Source organism: Talpa occidentalis, unplaced genomic scaffold (genome assembly GCF_014898055.3).
Source record: "Talpa occidentalis isolate TD23 unplaced genomic scaffold, MPIMG_talOcc4v2.1 talOcc4.15, whole genome shotgun sequence".
Classification (NCBI taxonomy): domain Eukaryota; kingdom Metazoa; phylum Chordata; class Mammalia; order Eulipotyphla; family Talpidae; genus Talpa; species Talpa occidentalis.
Genome location: NW_023601543.1, coordinates 72,934,188 through 72,957,480, shown reverse-complemented (window position 1 = coordinate 72,957,480; position 23,293 = coordinate 72,934,188). Strand labels below are relative to the sequence as shown.

General features: G+C 39.4%; 1 pseudogene; it reads left to right on the top strand.

The window, feature by feature from the left end:
- The window catches only part of LOC119245726 (60S ribosomal protein L7a-like), an 81,304-nt pseudogene extending 60,498 nt beyond the window's left edge, over positions 1 to 20,806 (top strand).
- Positions 20,807 to 23,293: the final 2,487 nt, after the last annotated feature.

Genomic DNA, 23,293 nt, shown 5'->3' with positions numbered 1-23,293 from the left:
GATCCAGAATCATATTATCTACTTCAGGTGCAGGTGTTCCTCTAGCACTGTTTCATTTTCAGGCCTGTAAACTAAAGTCAAGTTATCTATCCCCCTACACACCCAAAAGGCAATGGTTAGACAAATAAAGGATAGCTACAGCTAGACCCTTCAGTATAAAAATGGGACAAACTGGGGACACACAAGAGTTTCAGGTCAATAGTAATTCTGAAATCCAGTCAGGCACATATTACTAGTTCAATTTCAGGGTTCAATCCTACCGTCTGAGAATGAGTCCTCTGCCTTCTTGGTTCTTGGCTCTACGCTCTGAGTCATCCTTCCTTTGCTAGTCAAAAAATACCCAGCTTGATAGTTTTTGCAGCTTGTTTCCTGTCTATAGATATTTAGAGATCAAATGGTTTCTTTCCATTTAGTGATTCTCTGTCCAGTTCAGTTTCACATGATATAATTTCTCTAAAAATGTACATTCCTTGTCAATCAATTCACGATCTGCTCTCACAAAACCAAACTCATCAACCTCTACAAGATAAGCCTTATCTGCCTGAGGTAGGAACAATACCCCAAAGACTGTTAGATTATTATTCCTGTTGCTTAGGAGAGAGACTGAATAGAGCTCCAAGGCACCACTTTAGAACTTTCTGAGATCTTACCAAAATATTTCATAGTCACATCATTGGTAGATGCTGTTTGTCTTAATGGAAGAATAGGCTACCTCTTTCCTTCTGTATTTTACTATGAGCAGTAAAAAGAAGCCAAGTGATACCTTTACATTCTCTCTGAAAATTACTATGGTAGATCATCCAGTTCATCAGCTGCATTTTCTACTTTCCAAGTTATCACAGGTGACAGTACTAAATTTTCTACTAGGATATAACAAGAAAAGTTGTTAGAAGAAATGAAACTCTTTCTTCTAATTTCTAAAAATATTTTCCTTCTGTTCACTTCAGGTGGCACTGCAAGCCCCCTCAAGGACATAACAATGTCTCCAATGCTTTTCCAAATCCTAGAAGTGTTACTCTTGCCAATACACTGTTTCATTACAGGTTTTGTTACAGCAACATCCCGCTTTCATGTACTACACACGTTACAGCTACTGAATGGCATGATACAAATTACTCCAAGACAGTGCTATAAACCAATCATTTATTTTCTCATGGTTTCTATAGATAAATAATTCAGTCTAATTGTTAGGGTTCTAATGGGCATTTCTTTCTTGGAGTTTTTCATGCAGTTGTAGTTGATACTGCCCAGGGTTGCAGTCACCTGAAGGCTCAAAGGAAACTGGAAGGTCCACTTCTAAGATGACTTACTCATATCACTGGCAACATGGAAGGGGCCCCAATCCTTCACATGGGCCTCCCCATGGGCCTTCTAGGACGTTATCACAGCATGGCAGTTGGCCCTCCTCAAAGCTAGGAATCCAAGAGATCAAATTAGAAGATCTCTTGGAGTTCCAGCTCTGGAGATCCTGATTTAATTGTTCTGCAGTAAATCTTCCCAGTTTATCAGAATATGGAAGAAAGAAAATCTAAAATGAGATCAGGAATGTGAAGAGAAGCAGAAGAAAACTGGCTAAAAGAGTTGCCAGAAACCAGAAACTGATTGTGGAGATATGTCCTACGAGGGTGAAGACCCTGCCCAGGAAGACTCAGGTCCCCAGAGAACGTTCTGCTCATGTTTCCAGGGAGGGAGGTGGAGGGGGAATCACTGGCATTTGCTAGTTGTTCCTCTACTCAGCATTGAAGGTCAATACCCTAAACCCACTAAGCACTTCAGGATGGTTTTTATCCTAAGGCTTTGCCTAGTCCCTCTCTAATCACCCTGCATGGAAACACCCTCCCATACACCAAATAAAGCCTCAAAACATCTACGATGAAGAAAAATGAATGAGACCTGTAATATTTTCTGCAACAAAATTAAAATTAACCAGCACATTATTCCCTAAGCTAGTTACTTGTTATGCACCTGCATCACACTATGCTAATTGTTTTAGATGCATTATCTAATTTACTACTCTCTAAAACATGGAAAGAGCTAGGTTATCCTATTTTATTTATAAGGAAATTGAAATTCAGGTGGGGTTCCTACCAGGAACAAATCACCTAGCTCAAAACTGGTAAAATCTTTGTTTCTATTGGATTTCAGAGTCTAGTTTCTTAACCTCTACATTACAATGTATCTTCCTAATATTTAGGTAAATATTTGTTGGGTAGCTCTAAGCAGACAGACCTATAGTCAACATGAAAACTATGTGATTTACTGATAATATCAATTCATATGTAAGTTTCCAGGATATTTTCCAGATTGTATGTAGGGAATTGTGTAGATAGAAGCTTTAGTTAAATGAAGTTCAAGTTGGAGAAAATCTGGCTCAAGCCAGGGTAGAAGTGGAAGAGAATTATTTCACATGGGCCTCCCATGGGCCTTCTAGGACGTTATCACAGCATGACAGTTGGCCCTTGACATTGAGGGGCTGACTTGTCATAGGCAGTTGAAGATGCCTGCCAGTCAAGAGCATATTTAGTCCTGGATCTCAGAAGTAAAATAAGCAGGAGTTATGGGCTTACATATCATAGTGGAAAATAAGATATGAATGACTATCCTGGGAGAAACTACTTGGTCTGAAAAACTAAGTGGTCCTCAGACAGAATACAAATCAGATCTTCCAAACTTCAAGACAGGCAAGAGAAAAAGGAATCAGTTAAATGACACCATAATTCAAAGGAAAAAGAGTGTGGTTACACGGGATCAGAAAGAGTGTACATGTGTTTGGAAACAGAGTCAACAAATTTGCCAATACCTGCACAATACCCAAGTAAGTTAAGTGATGGAGCGAGCTGACCTTTGGAGAGGAAGTTTATAGTGCAAATCGGGTCAGGGGAGGACTAAAATAATATAAGCACTATAAAAAATTTTATCTGGGCCCCTTGTGATGCATCCTCTCCACCCTGAGATTTGAGGTAAGGATTCTTAATGCCCACATTACAAAGCATGGAACAACATACATTTGCACATAAAGAACAAAGTTCAGAGAAGAACTCGGATCTGTCTGGTTTTAAGACACTTGCACTTCCTCTGGTAGGTATTTTCTCTTTTTGATATAAAATTCACATAGCATAAAAATCACCATTTTAACAATTTTAAAGTATACTATTCAATGTTTTTTTTTTCACTACTGATACATTGACAATGCTCAGCAACCATCACCACTAACTCCAGAACATTTTCACGACTCTAAAAACTGCACTCATAGTTATTCCCTTTACCCTTTTTCACCCAACCCCTGGCAAGCACTAATCTATTTTCATTCTGTATGGGTTTGCCCATAAAAACTGTATCTTATAATCTATTGCTTTATATGTCTGCTTTCACTCATTTAGCATGTTTTCAAGTTAGTATAACTATAGCATGAACCAGTACTTCATTCCTTTTAATGGCTGTGCAATATTCCATTGCATGGATATAGCACATTTTGTTTACACATCATCCACTGATGGGTGTTTCTGTTCCTTTTATGTTTTCTCTATTATGAACATTTGTGTTCACGTTTTGGTGTGAATATTTGTTTTCAGTTCCCTTGGGTAAACACTTAGAAGCTGGATTCCTGGGTCTTAGAGTAGCTCCATGTTTACCTATTTGATGAACTGCTAGCATGGACTGATCCCACTAGCAATACATGAAGATTTCACTTCATCTGCAGCCTTGCCAACACTTACTTCCCATTGTTTTGTCATAGTCACCCTAGTGCGTGTGAAGTGGTGGCTCATGTTTTTCATTTGCATTTCCCTAATGATTAATACTGTAGAGCATCTTTCAGGTGTTTGGTGGCCATCTGTATATCTTCTTTGGAGAAATGTCTATTCAAATCTTGACATTTTGAAATGTCCCAACTTTTTAAAACTACATTTTTATATTCAGGCCCAGTGAAATATCCCAGGTTCACCTTATACTTTACCTGCCCCAGACTGAGAATCAGGAATTTCTCCAATGAGTCTCAGTTACTTTTAGGGGAACAAGTACTTCGAAACAACGAGACATGTTCAATGTTACTGGGATGACATTTTTTCTAAACTTTTTCAGCTAGTTAGGAATTTTTGTAAGCTATTGTTTAAACTGATTTCTCCTATGCAAATGTAAATTGTTTTCCTTCTTTTATCTCATATCTTTATCAAGCTTCTTTTTCTCCACAATGATAAGCCAGGTTACCAATAACTTTTATGTATTTGCTCACTTGCTCTGTCCTACAATAAACACAAAGTTGTTGCAAGTTCACTACATCAATTCCACTATCAACAATAATACTAAGTTCAAAGTTTTTCATAATTCTTCTTGTTAGAATACATGACACTGAGTTTGCACAATTAAAATACTCAAGGGCCTCCCTAGTGGCCTAGGGGTTAAGTCTCAGCCCTATCATTACTAAGGCCTGAGTTTGATCCCCAGCCAGGTAGCTAACCCACATATGGCACAGTAGACCTCTCCTGCCTGGCCCACTGGCCCCTCAGCAGTGTACTTCAGTAAATCCGCCTGTTCTGCTCCCCGCTCTGTCTCTGGTGAATCTTCTTACTCCCCACACCTCTGGCCTATACCCTAGTCCTTCTATGCAAACATTAAAAAAAGAATACTCAAAAACTACTTTAAATAATTCCATTGTTCCAGTGTGTTTAGTTTATCAATATCACATGCTTACATTCATATTTTTAGTTTAGATTTAAATGTAATGTTGGACATCTTATAGTTCTTTAATTTAATTTCAATTTTTATGTAGAGTTTTATTTTTACTTGAAAAATTGGCTCTGAAAAATGTTGATAATGATCAACAAGTAATCAAAAACTGATGAAAAACATCTCCCCAGTTGAAACTACTGTTATATACCATTTGGGTTAACATGAAATATCATGTCTAGTTGGTGGGTTGATATTTCCACCAGCAATTATAGAAACTTTGCATTGTATACCTGCCAGCTGGTGATTTTTAGGGTTTAGTTCATCTTTTGCTTTCTAGATATGATGTTGGACGTAGACTAGAGTGATATTCTCATCCTTGAGTTGCCTATTAGAATAACCTGGGGAACACAGAAGAATATCACTGTCAGAGCCACAACCCAAAGCAATTCAGTCAGAATCTCAAGATGGTGGGGATCTCCAAACAGCAGAAGCTTTTAAACCAGCCCAGTTGTTTCTAACATGCCGCCAAAGTTGAGAATCCCACACTAGGAGAAATATTTTCTTTCTTCATTGGTACTTGCCTTCTTCTGTCTTTAACACCTGCACCCCAATGTTTATTGCAGCACTATTTACAATAACTAAGCTATGGAAACAACCCAAATGCCCAAAAATAGATGACTGGATCAAGAAGATGTGGTACATATACACCATGGAATATTACTCGGCAATCAAAAAAGATAAACTCATGTAATTTGCAGCAACATGGATGGAGCTGGAAGGGATCATGCTCAGCAAAATAAGCCAGAAAGAAAAAGAAAAATACCGGATGGTCTCACTCATAGCAGGAAAGCAGAGGATCCAAATAAGGGATCAGGACAAAAAACTAATTATAATAAAGTAAATATCAAAATCAACAGGCAGCAATAAATCAGAGACATACTATCGGGAGAGGTGGGGGAGAAGGGAGTAGGATCAAAACAAGGGAGGGAAGAGCACAAGGGACCATGGTGACAGTTCATAGGTGAATGGTGGGGGGAATTTTATGGGGATTATAACCAATATGAAAATACATACATTGTACAAAAATGTAAAATGATGTAAAAATATATATAATTAAAAATAAAATAAATAGAGCTTAATGGCTTATTTGACCCATAGCTGAATCAATTTGGTGACTGTGGAGTAGAAGCCCGGCAGCCTGGGGTAGGTTTCTACCCTCAGTACTACCTGAGAAACAGTGGGACTTGGAGAAGATCTGCTTATCTTCACTTTGCAAAGAAAGAGAAAAAAACACAAGAAACAGCCACATCAAAACAATTAGATTATGCATATCCTGAAATATTTATTCATGAAAAATGTTCTCACACTGGCTCTCTACTGTTCCCTTGACCTTAGAAAAGTCATTTAGCCTCTTTGCACTTTAATCTCCATTTCTATAATATGAGAGTTTTGGGCTAGTCTATTACAAGTCTTTTTATAAGTAATACATTTGACTGATTTGGGAGAGGAGCTAGAAAGAAGACTAACATTTTGGAAGACCTGTAATGATATGCTAAGTAAATCTGTAGTGATACTTTCACCATACCACCTCATTTAGTGCTCTCAGGAACCTTCAAGAGAAGCATAAACTTTCACAGATAAGGATTATAAGGCCAAAAGTACTTAAAGAGATTTGTTTAAATTCACAAGGTCAGGAAGTGATAGGGACACCTTTCTCTCCCCACTGGGTCTATATTAATGCATGTAAATGATGTAGTTTATTGAAGTTTAATAAAGCTTTGGTTTTGAAAATAGTGATTAAATCCTGTCCGTGATTTAGACATCAGCAGATTGTGCAATAGTCTGGAGGAAGTTTCTCTGGGGCCATGTTATTAAACTTAGCTTATGACCCAGGGAGTGGGTCTAAACCAGAGTTTGCAGACATCAAGCACCTTTGGAAAACCTTTTTCCCTCACCCAACTGTGTCTCTACATTCTGATTTCATCTACATAGAACAATGAGGCTATTTCCTTAAAGTCAACAATCCCATGCAAAGCCTTAATTTAACAGAATTCCCCCTTAGAGAACTGTCTCTCCTTCCTTCCCTTCTCCCTGTTCTGGAGAAGTGGACAGGGAAGGAGAAGAAACTGAAAGCATGAAGTAAATTCTACTAATGTTATTGCCATTTTTATCTGGGGGGAAAAAGAGTGGCATCAAAGAGCTAGACATATACTGTTTAAGTCTACATATATGTAAAATGTTTTAAATACCTCCTAAGTGCCTTTAAAAATTAACTTTAATTAGACAAATTCCCCTTATAAAAGACTGCAAAAAGACTCAAATCCCATTTGACTACTACCATCTGAATGTTCTCCCATATTCCAGCTATGGGAGAGTTTCCTATCACTACTACAATAAACTACTACAGACTAAGTGGATTAAAAAAAATTGCATTAGGGCCTCCCCGGTGGCGCAGCGGTTGAGCGCTGGGTTGCGAAGCTGCCCGCAGCCTCTGCAGTGCCAGTTCGATCCCCGGCTGCTCCCCGGCCACCTGAGGAGGGTCCCGCATGGCGCGCAGACCTCTCCTGCCGCCCGCTGCTCCCCTCAGCAGTGTACTTCGTCAATCTGCCTGCTCTGCTCCCTGCTCTGGCCCTGGTGAATTCTCTCACCCTCCTGTGCTTCTGACTGTACCCAGTGCTTGTATAAACAAACAAACAAACAAACAAATAAATAAAATAAATCTTTAAAGAAAAAAAAATTAAAAAAAGAAAAAGAAAAAAAATTGCATTCATTATCTTAAAATTCTGGGAGCCGAAAGTCCAAAAGGGATATTAATGGGGAGAAAATCAAGGTGCCAAAAGGACTGCTTCCTTCAGAAGAGTCTAGAAGAGAATCTGTAACCTCAATTTTCCAGCTTCAAGACGCACTTGAATTCATTTTCCATCCCTCCATCTTCAAAACCAGCAATATAGCATCTTCCAGTCTCACTCTGATTGTGACTCTCTGCCTCACTCTTTAAAGGATTATTTTGATCACATTTAGGGCTGACTTAGATATTCCAGGATAATCTCCTCCTTCTGAAAATCCTTAATGCAATCACCTCTGCAAGGTCCCTTAAACCATGTAATGTAACATATTCACAGGTTCTGAGGATTCAGAAGTGGGTATCTTTGGGGGCCATTCTCTGCCTACCATGCCAGCCTTGCATTGGGCCACCACTCACCTCATGTTAGCTGCTATCTAATAATCCTTAATGATTATCTTCTTCCATTCCATGCTGCTATTTCCACCATGCTTTCAAGAAACAATAGTGTGTAATGCTCTCACACTTCCCTTGGTTCGGCTTTATATTCAAAGTTTATGAGCTAACATCAGTCAAAATTGTTCTTGAACATTCCCATGGCAAGGCAGAAGAACAAAGGGTAATCTCAGAGGAAAACCCAATGAGAAAGAGGGAAAATAAAACACTGTTTCAGAAATAAAACACTGTTTCATTTTTTTTTTAGGTAAGAGAACTGCAATCATTTATTAAACATTTACCATATGACAGATGTTACTATTTTATTAAACAGCTGCCTAATGTCCAGTGCTGCCTCGACCTTTTTCTTCCCCCTTCCTTGAAAAGAGCCTCCATCAAGCCGACACTTGCTCTTTGAAGAAAACACACTCCTTGAAGAGGAGTTGCTCTTTCCCAAGTTAAGCAATCCAAGTTCTACTACAATTTTTCTTTTTACAAGATAAAACCTTATCTTCTCATTCTCCCTGACTAGTTGGTTAGCCGGTCAGTGACCACTGACACTACACTACACACACTACACACCCCCCAAACACACACGCACCCCAAAGACAAAAATTGGCAGAAACAGTGCAGTCCAGGGGCCTCCCTGGTGGCACAAGGGGTTAAGCACTGTACTATGAAGCAATCAGTAGCATCTGCAGCCCGAGTTCTATCCCCAGCCGGCGAGGGGGCAACCCACATGGCACAGCAGACCTCTCCTGACTTGCCCGCTGCACACTCCAGCAGTGTATTTTGGTCAATCTGCCTGTTCTGTTCCCACTGTCTCTGGTGAATCCTCTCATCCCCCGCATCTCTGGCCTGTACCCATCTCTGTATGCATAAATAAATCTTTAAAATAAAAAGAAACAGTGCAATCCAAAAACATGAATGAAGGAAACATTTCTCAAAATCAAAGACATCAGTGAAGATTTCTTCATTATGGCAAATGAAGCCAACTCCCTGAGTCCATCTCTAGCTCCTTGGCCTATGAAACCTAAATAAACAACCCAGCTGTGCACCTTTGCTCCCCATTTTCTGGTTACACAAAGACAGAACCAAAGTTTTGAAATGGGGCCTCGCGGATGGCACAGCGGGTTGAGCGCAGCACTGTGAAGCTGTCTGCAGCCTCTGTGGTGCGGGTTCGATTCCTGGCCTGACGGTCAGGGAGATACCAACTTAGCGCAGCAGACCTATCCTGCCTCGTCCCCTGATACCCTCAGCAGTGTCTTTGGTCGATCTGACTGTTCTGTTCCCCGCTCTGTCTCTGGTGAATCCTCTCACCCTCCCACGCCTCTGGCCTGTACCCCAACTCTTGTATAAATTAAAAAAAATCACAAAGTTTTGAAATGATCAGATCCTTATACAGTGGTAAGGGGGATGTCTCAAGACAAATGTCACCTATGCTAATTTCTATATACAGATGGGAGACAAGATGAAATTTTAGTGTCCTTGGAGACCACAATATTGAGGGGTCCTCTATCAGTCACATACCTAAGTGATATTAGGCAGAAGGACCAATACCATGACAAATTCAAGAATATGGAATATAAATTGAAAAACAAATTCTCATATTCAGAGCAATTCTTATTAGCAAGAAACACATAGACTACTTTCTGATTTGAGTGGAAACAGATGCCATATAACAGGTATAAATTAGGTGGATAAGCAATTTTTATGTTAATAACAATGTGACTTAAAAAGAATGCTCTCTGGATGCAAATAATTATTTTAAAATAATGAGCTCATGATAACCATCTGCATTAGGAACCTATATTTTAACTACAGAATATATTTTGCTTTCACAAATGTTCCTGTTTTAATGAATTTACTATTATTTCTGACCTATTTTATTTTATGGGACTGAAAAGTGCTACTGAGAACATAATTGCTAATTCCTTTGACTGCTCCCATTTCATTAAGAAAGTTTATCTACATATATCACTTGAGTCAAATAAGAAAAGTATCAAGGAGGGACTCCCCGGTGGTGCAGTGATTGAGTGCTGGGTTGCGAAGCTGCCCGAAGCCTCTACAGCACCGGTTTGATCCCCAGCTGCTCCCCGGCAACCGGAGGAGGGTCCCATATGGCGCGCAGACCTCTCCTGCCGCCCGCTGCTCCCCTCAGCAGTGTGCTTCGGTCCTTCTGCCTGCTCTGCCCCCTGCTCTGGCTCTGGTGAATTCTCTCACCCTCCCGTGCTTCTCACTGTACCCAGGGCTTGTATAAATAATAAACAAATATTTAAAAAAAAAGTATCAAGGAAACAAAACATAAGAATATTTCCAACAACTATAAGTTTAAATGTGACATTTGATGTCAATTTTGATCTTATGAAGAATTCTCGTGATATTAATTTCTATATTCCATAGGCCAATGCTCCATTAATAAACAAACAAATAAATGATAATGCTGGAAAAATATATTCAGATAGGTATGCAGTTCTGTAGTAGATCAAAGCAGGCTACAGCGGGGTACAAAACCAAGATACAAAAATCACTTGTGTTTCTATACATTAACAACAAATTTTCTGAAAGAAATCTTAAGAAAGTAATCCCATTTACAATTTTGCCAACTATACCTTAAAAACACCTCACTGACATTTTAAAGTTAATTATATAACAAAGTTTATATCAATAATGTTAAAGACCTCATCTATTATTAGAGTGAATGCAATGCAATCTCTCTCTCTCTCTCTCTCTCTCTCTCTCTCTCTCTCTATCTATCTATCTATCTTGGATGGTATGTACATTGTAAGGAATAATGATGAGGTTGTGAATAACAAAATAATAAATATTGAAGATCTGAAACACCAAAAAAAAAACATTCTTAGGAATAATTTAACAAGGAAGTGAAAAGTTCTGTATACTGAAAACTATAAAACATTGATGAAATCAATTGAGGAAAACACAAATAAATTGAAACCTCTCATGTTCTTTGAGTTAAAGAATTAATATTGCCAAGTCTATAAGACCAAAAGTGATCTACAGATTCAATGCTATCAAAATGACTATGGTGTTTATATAAATAGAAAAAAAAAAACCTGAAATGTGTATGGAACCACAAAAGACTGTTAAAAGCCAAAGCAATTTTGAGAAAAACAAAAATGGAGCCATAACATTTACCAATTTCAAACTATAATTCAGAGATATAGTAGTCAAAAACAGCATGGTACTGGCATAAAACCAAACATATGGATCAAAACAGAGAGCTCAGAAATAAATCAAGGTATATATAGTTGTATCACAAACACACAGTGAGGGAAGAATAGTCTATTCAATAAATGGTGTTGGAAAAGTTCTATATGTACAAGAATGACACCAGAACCCTGTCTTAAACAGTTCAAAAAAATTAACTCAAAAATGGGCCTCCCCAGTGGCGCAGTGGTTGAGCGCTGGGCTGTGAAGCTGCCCGCAGCCTCTGCAGCACCGGTTCCATCCCTGGCCAATGGTGAGGGTCCCACATGGCACGCATACCTCTCCTGCCGCACCTGCTGCTCCCCTCAGCAGTGTATTTCATCAGTCTGCCTGTTCTGCTCCCCGCTTTGGCTCTGGTGAATTCTCTCACCCTCCTATGCTTCTGACTGTACCCAGTGCTTCTATAAATAAATAAATAAATAAATCTTTAAAAAAAATTAATTCAAAATGAATTAAAGTCTTAATACCTGAAACTATAAAGCTCTTAGAAGAAAACACAGGAAAGAGGCTCTTTGACATCAGTCTTGACAATGGGTTTCTGGATATGCTGCCAAACACACAGACAAAAAAAAACAAAAATAAACTACATCCAAAAAAAAGCATCTGGGGGCTTCACTGGTGGCGCAGGGGTTAAAGTCTCAGCACTGTCAGGTTTTCACCAGCCACTGCTACATGAGTCCGATCCCCGGTCACGGAGCTAACCCACATGATCTGAAATAGTGGAAGGGGGATTTGAACCCCGGCGGGAGAACTCTAGAACAGAAATCATTATGCCATTACCAACTATCTAGTCATTTATTCATTTCATGGCCTACAAGAAATGGGCCTCATTCCTCAATCCCCTCCCTATGTGGGGTGGAAAAGAGTCAAATTTAAAAGTTTGGATAAATATGTACTTTTAGACCTTTATCTGAGATCTGGCAATGTTCTGAATGTATTACATTTACTTCCACTTCAGATTACATAAAGTGTACTATCATCTTTGTGATTTATCAAAAGATTATTAACTGCATTTGATAGGACAAATACCCTCTCTCAGTGTGGGCATTATTAGCTTGCTGTGTGATTGTTAATTCCAATCAGTTTACATTAGGTTGAACTGCCAAGTTCACCAGAAAAAGGTAATGTATCTTCAAAATAAATGCTGCTTTAGGGAAGCTTTTCTGCCAATCATTATATTCTTCACAGAATCTTAAATGAGCCAACACAACTCACAGAAAATTGCCCAGTCAGATACATCAAGTAGATCCTTCACATTTGCAAGCTAGTCAATTAATTCAAAACATTATTAGCCCAGTCAAGAGTTACAGCTAGAAATAGTGGTTGTTTCTAAGTTAACACAGGAGTGTAGAGCAGGTTGATTTCACAAACAATTGCCCAAAGGAAGGTTCTTGAAGTATCTGACTGAATCAAGAAGAATGATAGCTAACTTGAACGAAGCTTCAGTTTTGCTACTTCTTATCAAAGCAATGGGGGAAGTAAACATGAAGAAAAATATGTGTTTTACTTGTATGGGGTTCAAGTTTTGCCATTTACTGCTATATTTTTATGTATCGGTGCTATAACTGAATGAAGCAAGTTATGTGAAAATGACCATCTTAGATTATAAATATTTATAAGTCTCTTCCTCCAGTGAGTGTAGCCTCCCTGAGATGAAGACCTGTTTCTCCTTTCTTATGCCACAGTGCACAGGCACCAAGTCCTTGGTACAGTTGCTCAGAAAAGATATAATTTAAGCAGAATTGAATTGGATAGCTTCATTTTTTTAAAATATTTATTTATTTATGCATACAAGAGCTGGGGTATAGGCCAGAGGTGTGGAAGGTGAGAGGATTCACCAGAGACAGAGTAGGGAACAGAACAGGCAGACTGACTGAAATACACTGCGGAAGGGAGCAGTGGGCACAACAGGAGAGGTCTGCTGTGCCATGTGGGTTGCTCCCTGGCTGGCCAGGGATCGAAGTTGTGCTGCAGAGGCTGCAGACAGCTTCATAGGTTGTGTCTTAACACCTTGCACCACCAGGGAGGCCTGCTTCGTTGTGTTTGTTTTGTTTTTGTTTTTTTGTGGGACCCTCGCCAGTGGCCAGGGAGAGAACCAGTGCTGCAGAGGCTCCGGGCAGCTTCACACCCCAGCGCTCAAAAGCTGCACCACCTGGGGAGGCCCTGTTGTGTTTTTTTTTTAATTTTTATTTATTTTTTCAGAGAATTATTTATTTATGCATACAACAACTGGGATGTAGGCCAGAGGCATGGAGGGTGAGAGGATTCACCATAAACAGAGTGGGGAGCAGAACAGGCAGATGTACTGAAATACACTGCTGAGGGGAACAGCAGGCGAGACAGGAGAGGTCTGCTGTGCCATGTGGGTCACCTCTCTGGCTGGGGATTGAACTCATGCAGCAGTGACTGGTGATAGCGTGATAGTGCTGAGACTTTAACCCCTATGCCACCGGGAAGGTCCCTCTCCACTGTTTTAAATAACTATTGCTCTGTATGCAAAAAAAGCACAAAAGGATTCAAAAGGATCTAATCAACAGATATATGAGAAAAAATCCAGACAATTACCTAGCACCATACACACAAATTAAGTCAAAATGGATTTAAGATTTGGATGTAAGATCTGAAGCCATAAAATTCCTAGAAGAAAACATAGATGATATGCTTCTTGACATCAACACTTCTTTGGGGATTCTGCTCCAAGAGAAAGGGAAACATAAACAGAAGTAAATAAATGGGACTACATCAAAGTAAAAATCTCTGCTCAGTGAAAGAAACTATCATCAAAACATAAAGGCATACTGGGCCTTCCTGGTGGAGCAAGGGTTAAGACACAACCTATGAGGCTGTCCGGATCCACTGCAGCACGAGTTGGATTCCCGGCCGGTTGGGGAGCAGCCCACATGGCACAGCAGAACTCTCCTGTCTTGCCCGCTGCTCCCCTCAGCAGTGTATTTCAGTCAGTCTGCCTGTTCTGTTGCCTACTCTGTCTCTGGTGAATCCTCTCACCCCCACACCTCTGGCCTGTACCCCAGCTCTTGTATGCATAAATAAATAAATCTTAGAAAAATACAAAAGAAAAGGCATACTACTGAATGGGAGAAGATATTTGTACATCATATGTCTGGCAAAGGGTTAATATTTAAAATGTATAAAGAATTGATGAAACTCAACAGCAAAAAAAAAAAAAAATTCTGCTTTAAAAATGGGCACTAGAGCTGAACAGACACTTCTCCAGTGAAAACAAACAGATGGCCGACAGGGACATGAAAAGATGGCCCATTGTCTCTTATTATAAGGGAAATGAAAATCAAAACAATGAAATATCACAGTACACCTGGGAAAATCGGCTATTATCCCAAAGACAAGATAAAACAATAAGTGTTGGAGAGGATGTGGAGAGAAGGGAAACTTTGTACACTGTGGTGGGAATGTAAATTGATACAGTCATTATGAAAAGCAATACAAAGATTCCACGAAAAGACTAAAAATAGGGCCTCCCCTGGTGAGGCCGCTCTGTGAAGCTGTCCGCAGCCTCTGCAGTGCTGGTTCGATCCCGGCCAATCGGCAAGGTTCAGCACAGCAGACCTCTCCTATCTCACCCGCTGCTCCCCTCAGCAGTGTATTTCAGTCAGTCTGCCTGTTCTGTTCCCCACTCTGTCTCTGGTGAGTCCTCTCACCCTCCCGCACATCTGGCCTGTACCCCAGTTTTTGCATAAATAAGTAAAATAAATCTTAAAAAAATACTGAAAATAGAAATTCCATATGTTTCAGTTATCCCACATCAGGATATTTACTCAAAGAATACAAAAACACTAATTTGAAGAGATATATGTACCCCCATGTTCATTGCAACATTATATACAACAGCCAAGAACTGGAAATAACCTAAGTGACCATCAACAGGTAACTGGATAAGAAATATGTGGTGTATAATATACACAACAGCCTATTACTCAGCTACATAAAATATGAAATGCTATTATTTGCAACAATATGGATGGACCTAGAGAATATTTACTTAGTGAAAAATGTCAGATGAAAAAAACAAAGAAAACACCATATGATTTCATACAATTTCCAAACAAATGAATGAACTAAATGAAACAAAAATAAATTTTCAGACCATAAGTCCTAATTAGTGGTTGCTAGAAGGGAAAATGGAAGATGAGAGGTTAAACTGGGTGAAAGGGGTCAAATGTATGGTGAATAAAAGAATTGGACCATTAGTGGTACAATTAAGGTAGTATGCACAGATGTTGATTTATAATGACACATACCCGAAACATACAATGGTATAATACAGTGTTGTTTTCATAAAAATTATTTTAAAAACACAGGAAATGGTCTGACCTAGTCTACTATATTAACATTACTTTTATTTTGGCAGCTTTATTGATATATAATTTATGTATCATACATTTCACCCATTTAAAGCATATAATTCAATGGTTTTTAGGATATTTATAGGAGTTCTATAACCATCACCTCAACTTCAGAACATTTTAATCACTCCCAACAGAAATACCCATTAGCAGTCTTTCCTCGTTTGCTTCACCTACAGCCTCTGAAAACTACTAATCTACTTTCTGTCTCTTTAGATTCGACTATTCTGGATACATATATACATAGAATGAGAGAATATGTGGCTTTGTGCGTCTAGCTTCTTTACCATACCACTTTATTTTTAGTTGACTTTGATTTCCATCATATTGGCAGCATATATCAGCACTCCAGTCATTTTTATGGGTAAGTAATACTCCGTTGTATAAATATACCAGCTCTTGCTTATTCATTCCTCTGCTGATGGACATTTGGATTGTTTTCACTTTTTGGCCACTATGAATAATGCTGCTATAAACCTTCATTTAAAATTTGTAAACATAGGTTTTCATTTTTCTTGGACATAAATACCTAGGAGTAGAATTGTTGAGTACTATGGCAATTCTGTTATGACTGAGTAAATTCTATTAATCTGCCCTTAAATGCATTAATTCCATCTTCTGTTAATTTCTACTCTACTAACGAGACAATCCAAGGAGTGTTGTTGTTTGTATTTGTGTATGTGTATTTTCTTGGTTAGCCTATCTTTTCAGTTCTATGATTTACATTTGTTTCTTTTTTAATAAATTTGATTTCTTTTTCGAGATTTCCTAATCCAGACACAGAAAGACAAAGGCTGTATGATCTCGCTTATATGTGAAATCTAAAACAGTTGAACTGGTAGAAACAGAGAATAGAAATGTGGTTGCCGGGCCTCCCTGATAGCACAAGGGGTTAAGATGCAACCTATGAAGCAATCCGCAGGCTTTGCAGCACGAGTTTGATTCCCCCGGCCAGCCAGGGAGCAACCCACATGGCGCAGGAGACCTCTCCTGTCTCGCCCACTGCTCCCCTCAGCAGTGTATTTCAATAGATCAGCCTGTTCTGCTCCCCACTCTGTCTTTGGTGATCCTCTCATCCTCCATGCCTCTGGCCTGTACCCCAGTTCTTGTATGTATAAATAAATAAATCTTTTTAAAAAAAAGAATACGAAAGGCTATGATAGAGGACTGTGGGTGCCTTGTTGGAGGGTGTGATGCGAGGACATGCATCTGAGGTGTGATCTTATGCCTCTGAATCATATGCAGTGTTGTAAACTAATGTTACCTTGATAAAAAAAAATTAAATAAATAAAATAATGGACAGAAGTTCTCAAAAAATACTATATAACACACCTGAACTATTTCTAAGAGAGTAGATCTTAAGTGTTCTCATCACCAAAATTAAAAAAAGAAAATCATACAGGAAACCTATAAAACCCTTGTCAGATTATGTCAAAATCTAATTCATCTTGGTGCTAACAGTTGATTGTCATTTTTTTTTTCCCATGCATTCTGTGAGTTGCCTGGTTCTTAGCATAAAGGGTGATTTTCTCTACGATGTTTTAGACAATATGAGACTCTGGGACCTATTTAATCTCCCCTTTTTCAGCAATGCAGTCCCCTGTTCAAGTTTAGTGTGAGGACAGTTTGTCGGGCACGTTTGGCTTCGGACTGGGTACCACAAACCATCTGGGCAAAAGTAGGGCAGCAACTCACACTATCACATTTCAGACAAGTGAAATGGAGATTTAGTGTGTCTCTTGGCCCTGTTAACACTCTGTTTGCTTTTAAGATTTATTTATTTATTTATACAAGCACTGAGTACAGTCAGAAGCATAGGAGGGTGAGAGAATTCACCAGAGCCAGAGCGGGGAACAGAACAGGCAGACCGACAGAATACACTGCTGAGGGGAGCAGCGGGCACGGCAGGAGAAGTCTGTGCGCCATGTGGGACCCTCTCCCATGGCCAGGGATCGCACCAGTGCTGCAGAGGCAGCTTCGCAGCCCAGTGCTCAACTGCTATGCCACCATGGGAGGCCCCTTGTTAGCACTCTTCTGCAGAAAGTGGGGCACCAACTCACACCACCTTATTACCTCGGATGGTGGTGAAAGCCCAGCTTCCCACTGGGCCTTGCTGATACCAGCAAGGTGGGAAGTTGATTTACTGACACCACCTCGTCGCTGCTGAGTGGGAGTACAAGCTTACTCTCCCCACTGGACCCCTCTCACAGGAGGAAAATAGAGCGACAACCAGCCCCACCTCCGACCTCTTCACTGATTCTCTCAGATGCTGGGTAGGGACGGAGGGGCAGCTCCAAGCTGGATGCCATGACCATTACCCTGGGTGGGGAATCAGAACTGCACCTGCTACTGCCAGGTCCCTAACACTACCCCTGCGGGCAATCTGGAGCACCGGCTAGCTGCACTGGATAGGAGACGGAGATCAGCTGCCCTGAACAGTCTGCTGATATCACCCGGCAGGGGAATTCAAATGCTGTCTGTTTCCTCCAGGTAGGAATCAGAAGATAGACTCTACACTTGCAAGGCTAGGTTCCTGCCTAGGTCCAACCCAGCAGGAAGGAGGAGATTAGAATGCCTGGACCTGATCCAGGGGGGGTAAGGCAGTGGCACAAGTCAAATCCTCACTCAGGGGCCTTCCCAGTGGTGCAGGGGTTAAAGTCTCAGTGCTATCAAGCTATAGGCAGCCACTGCAGCCTGAGTTCAATTCCGAGTCAGGGAGCTGACCCACATGGCACAGCAGACCTCTCCTGTCTCACCCGCTGCCCCACTCAGCAGTGTATTTAAGTACATCTGCCTGTTCTGCTCCCCACTCTGCCTCTGGTGAACCCTCTCATCATCTGTATCTCTGGCCTACACCCCAGTTCTTGAATGGATAAATAAAAATAAATCTCTAAAAAAGCAAAAAACAACAAATCCTCACTCGGTCCCATTGAAATCCTGGAGGTGGGGGCAGTTTTTTTTGTTAATTCACCATTTTCCTAGTCCTTTTCCTAGGGAAAAGGGACTTGGTGTAGGAGGGGAGAGTTTTCTTTTGTTTGTTGCTATCAGCAGTTCTGGATTAGAGGATTCTAAGAGATAAAGATATTTATCTCTTTGTTCAGATATATGGCAGGTAATAAGAAAACTCACAAAGAAAAACTATAAAGTCCTTGTCAGATTATGTCAAGATCTGATTCATCTTGTGCCATACCTCAAGTACCAAGGTCCCTAATGCTAGGCATTCCACCTTTTTCTTGCCACCTTTCAGAATCTACAATCTTATGCTTGTTTATTGTCTATAGCCAAGGATCTGGAAAAATACATATGATCTGACATGCAAGTGATATGTCAACTTGCATCATTTGAATGGATTTTTGTACTAAACAGTTTTTAACCCTCTTGAAAATCAAGTTGACAGTAAAGAGCCCATTTGTGTGGGTTAAACTTGATACGAAAGGTCAGCATTGCTAACATTTTCCCTAGAAAATCCCCTAAGAATATCAAAATATTTCTGTCTTTTCCCCCATATCTTCCACACGCTGTTAATGATTGTCAGAACTGATAGAGCCGAATCACTTTTAAGAGGATAGTCATCTAAAAGTAGCTCTGATTTTCATGAACTAAGAAAGAAAATAAAGGCAACAACTTAGAATCCAATCAGGTAGTTAAATGGGTACATCGTTGTTAGGAAAAAAATAGAAAAGGGCATGATGCAGCTGGCTTCAAAGTCATACGACATTAAAAATCTGTATTTTGAAAACTATAAAGGTTTGAAAGTTAAAAGAATAAAAAAGGATCGGTTCAAAAACAAAACCAAAAGGAAATTCTTACACTTTACAGGTGGAAGTCGCAAAATCATGCCCCCCCCCAAAAAAAATGGAAGCATCTTGGAAATTCACAGAAATAATAGAGCATAGAACTGATCCCCACATCTCTACTTACACAAATCCATGTGTTGGCTTTAAGGACCCAGAAAGCAGCCGACACAGGTCCTGGAGCAGTTCTCATATCACGCTCTCATCTAAGTTTCTTGTCTGTAAAGTAGAGCACATAGTCACGCTAAATGTCCAGAGAAAAACTGCACGTTGCCTTCCCCACCTTACTCCTTGATGATTATTTTTGGGAAAGATACCAAGAAACATAGTGAAACCCAAATTGACACCTGGATTGCTTTGGTTTCCTTTCCTTTATATCAATTTTGTTGCCTTGTAAATTGGTTTTTGTACATTGAGGGCAAGGAGAGTTGAGAGAAGAGAAGGCCACTCCAGGTTGGGAGGTGGAGGTTTTAATCAGTGAGAGAATTCACCCAGGAGGCTGATCTTGGGCGCCCACCCACTGCGGGAATCTTAGCTCATACAAAGGATGATCTCTCAAGGCTGAGTCCTTGAAAACCAGCCCCGCTATGGGAACGCTTGGTAGAACCTACAATGCAAGGGTCCTCCCTGGTGGCTCAAGGGATTAAGTCCCAGCACTATGAATCTATCCACAGCCAATGAAGCACAAGTTCGATCCTCTGCCAGGGAGCAACCCACAGGGTGCAGCAGACCTCTCCTCTTTCACCCACTGCTACCTCGGCAGTGTATTTTAGTCAGTCTGCTTGTTCTGTTCCCCACTCTGTCTCTGGTGAATCCTCTCACCCCCCACATCTTTGGCCTGCACTCCAGCTCTTGTATGCATAAATAAATAAATATTTAAAAAAAAAATAGAACCTACACTTCAGGAACAGGTACAGGCGAGAAGTGCCTCCGATTGTCCTCAGGATGACCACTTCCACCAATTTTCAGCTCCAGACAAGTACATAGAAAGCCGTTTCTTCCATGTAAGAATTTATGCTTTCTGGGGCCTTCCCACTTCTTAATTAATTCAATTGAGAGATTATAGAAATAGTATTTAAGAATATTAAATTTCAGCATGATTTTATATATGTAATCTTTTGCATTTCTAAAATGCATAGTGCATTTCTACAGTCTTTCTACAGGGTGGATGTGGTTAGACCAAATTCCAAACTTTGAATAAATCCAATAGTATTAGTAGGGAAGCATGATAAGATATAAGGTTAAAGCAGCACTTTTAATCTGGTCAAATTGCAACCTCTAACCTTTAATTATTTGTGTCCACCTCTTCATCCAAGATGTAAACAATTATTCCACCTAGGTCTAGGGTAAATGTGTAATTTTCCAAAATTTATTTCTGTGCACATGACCCAGGTTGGGAAAAAGGAGGCAGTGAGCAGAGACTGGAAGATATAATTGCTATGAAGAAAAAACCACGTCTCTTGTTGAGCGACATCTTAACAGCACAGTTTATTAGCAAGCTTGATAAGTCTCGATAACCAACGGAGTGAAACTTCAGAAATAAAAGTAAGAAACGTTTCTGTTGGCTTTAATAATTACTAAAATAAAAAGGGTGAGCAGCAACTTACAGCTTGTTTCAGGAAGGCTTTATGGCAAGTGTGGTTCTAAAAGGATACCTCTGACTCACTAGTCATTCCAGGCATGTAGAGCAAGATGAGGAGGGAAGAAAAAAATCTACCCGGGAAAGGTATTAAGAAAAGAAATATGTTTGGTCATAGAGAATGGAGGGAGGGAAGTAGCAGAGACCCAGAACAAGCCAGGGGAAGCAATATAAATGGGACGAAGGGATTAAAGGCCTGGGAGGTGAGGGCAGGTCTGCATTAGTTTGAAAGGCAATGAGACCAGGTTAAGTGATTTACTAAAGGTTCCCTACTGAGTCACTGGCAGCTCTGCTTCCATCCCTCCTATTTTGGGTTTCCTCTTTAGTTCCTTGTCTCTACACAGAAATAGACATTCTATGTGATTTTCTCTCATTGCAAATCTTTTATACTTTAACTCAGAAAGCCGTGTTTAGAGGACTGTGTAGGTGGTTGTTTTTAATGTTGAATTTTTCCCCCTTCTTTGGGAAAACTGCTGGTATAGAAAGCTTCCTTGACTCAGTATTGAGACAAATAAAAGACAAATGCGTTATTCTACTGAGACTGTTGAAATGAAAGTTTGCTTTGAAGTAGGGTACTAGAATACATATGAGAGAATGCTGTTCTTGTCATAAAAACTGGCAGCTGAGCTTTCTCTGCCCTGTCAGAGAGAATGACAATCTAACAGGGCCAAAGTGAGACTGAGGGAATATTTTTTTTCTTTAATCACTAACTCAACCTGTGCTCAGAAAAGGACAAATATTGGAGATACAAAGTGACCCCAAAATTAGTTTAAATAAATTACAACTCAACCTGCTATTGTCTATTGGCAGGAATGTGATAAGTAATGGTAAAAAATCCAAAGTATTTTTAATAAGCTGTTGAGCTATTCCTATACTTTTGACATAATATAATTTAATAGAAATCTCTCTATCTTTAGAATGCAAGCAGTTTAAATCCACCCATCTGGAGTCTGGTATTTGAAACAGTTATTTCTAGAAGTCTCTGATTATACAAATCAACACAATTTCTAATACAAAATCTTTTAAAAATGACAACAAATACATTCTTGGATTTTTCTCTGCAGAATTAATCTTGACTATAATTCCATATCTTGCTGACTTTGATTTTTAACACTGTATCTATTTTTCAAAATGTGAATCAGCCTAATATACAATGTTTATAGAAAAAAGAATACACTTAAAATGAAAAGAAACCTGAACAGATATTCTTTCAGTCAATAAATATTTATATTATATTCCTCTTACTCATTACAATGCTAAATTTAAGTGAGAAGTGGCTCTTTAAAATTTGTTTGAAATAAATTTATTCATTTAAAAATGTCCCCAGTTTTAGTGAGGTATTATTGACTTACAACACATAGAAGTTTAATGTTTACAATATGATCATTTGATGCACATATATATTGTAAAATGATTACCACAATACAGTGTAGTTAGTTATAGTCACCGTGCGGTATGCTAATAACTTATTCATTGTACATGTGGAAATTTGTAGTCTTTGACCAGCATCTCCATGTCCCCCGTACCTCAGTCCCTGGTAACTACCATTCTACTCTCTGCTTCTATGAATCAAATTTTTTGATTCCACATATAAATGAGAATATACAGTATTTGCCTGGCTCTGTCTGACTTCACTTAGCAAAATGCCCTCAAGGTGTGCTGATCTTGTCACAACAGGCAAGATTTCCTTGAATAATGGCTGAATAATATTTGTGGGTGTGTGATATTTTCTTTATCTGTTCATCCATCAATCGACATTTAGTATCATTCCATGTTTTGGCAATTGCAAATAATACAGCCAAGAACATAAGGGTACAGATATATCTTCAAGACAGTGATTCATTTTCCTTAGCTATATATCCAAAAGTGGGATTGCTGGATAAAATGCAGTTCTGCTTTTAATTTTGTGAGGAACCTCTACATAGTTTCCACAGTGGTTGTATCAATTTATAATCCTACTAACAGCACATAGGGTTCCAACTTCTCCATAGCTCTGCCAACAGTTGTTGTTTTCTTGTTTCCTATTAGTAGTCATTGTGACAGGCATGCCAAGTGGTATCTGATTGTGGTTTTCATTTGCATTTTCCTAATGATAAGTGGTGCTGAACACAGTTTCATATGCCTGTTGTCCATTTGTGTTTTCTTTGGAAAAATGGGGTTGTTTGTTTTTTGTTACAATTGTGTTATATGAGTCCATATGTATTTTTGGACACTAACTCCTCATCCGATATATGGCTTGCAAGTAACCCCTCCTTATTCCATAGTTTGCCTTTTTATTCTGTTGATGGTTTCCTTTTCTGTGCAGAATCTTTTCCGTTTGATGTAGTCCCACATGTATATTTGCTTTTGTTGCTTGAGCATTTGG